This window comes from Macaca fascicularis, chromosome 4 (genome assembly GCF_037993035.2).
Source record: "Macaca fascicularis isolate 582-1 chromosome 4, T2T-MFA8v1.1".
Lineage (NCBI taxonomy): Eukaryota > Metazoa > Chordata > Mammalia > Primates > Cercopithecidae > Macaca > Macaca fascicularis.
Window position 1 is genome coordinate 15,585,414 of NC_088378.1, and position 890 is coordinate 15,586,303.

Here is an 890-nt window from a genome sequence, read left to right on the forward strand (position 1 = left end):
AAACAGCTGGGCAAGGCCATAAACTATCACATTACTAAATTACTGCCATTTCTAATGTTCAAGGTTCCAACTACAAGCTTGTCCTTAGAAGTTGCCTTAGAAATTACAATGTGCTGTCAGTAATTTGGGTGTATCCAATTGCGCCTGCAGCTAAGAAACACATAGGGTTTACTGGTTAGTATTTTGCCTATATTTGAATCCTGAAAATAACCACTTCATAAGAACAGAATGAGTTTTGTGAAGATTATATTGCAGTTGGTTAGAAATGGAAGGTACATTTTTCTTACCCTCTCTTGCCTTTCATCTCTAAACACATTTGCCCCTACTCTGAAGTAGAGGCGACTATGAGAGCAGCTGCAGTAAGCAGCTGTAGCATCTTCTGCGTCATCTGCTCCTACGCTCCACATCCTCCGCGCCCAGTCGCCCTTTTCCTGCTTTCAAAATGGCCCGCTGCCCTCTTCTGTTCAGTGCCCCACCTGGGGTCTGGCTGTGTCCCTGCAGTGATTTCAGGGGATTTTGCCTGGTGTCCTCTTACTTTTAGCATTCTGTATAGTAAAAAGATCATTAGTGAAAACATTTGTATCTTATTTTAAAAAACTGGAAAGAAAAAAGCGTTTATCAGCTAATATTCAGAGGCTTGCTGCTGCTGCGTCCACAAGTCCCGCCTGTTGATTTTGGTGATGCGCTCTACCCTATCAGTACAACAGAAAGCTAGAATTTTACATTTACATGCAGAGGACCGATGATTATGGTCTTTGAGGAGAAGGCCTCCACAGGATTGCGTTGAGAGAAATGGCTTATTCATCCTGTGCACATAGGGTAGTCAACCACTGTCCCAGAGTCAGTTCTCTAACTTTCCACAAAGTGCTTAGGACTGGCCAAGCCACTCC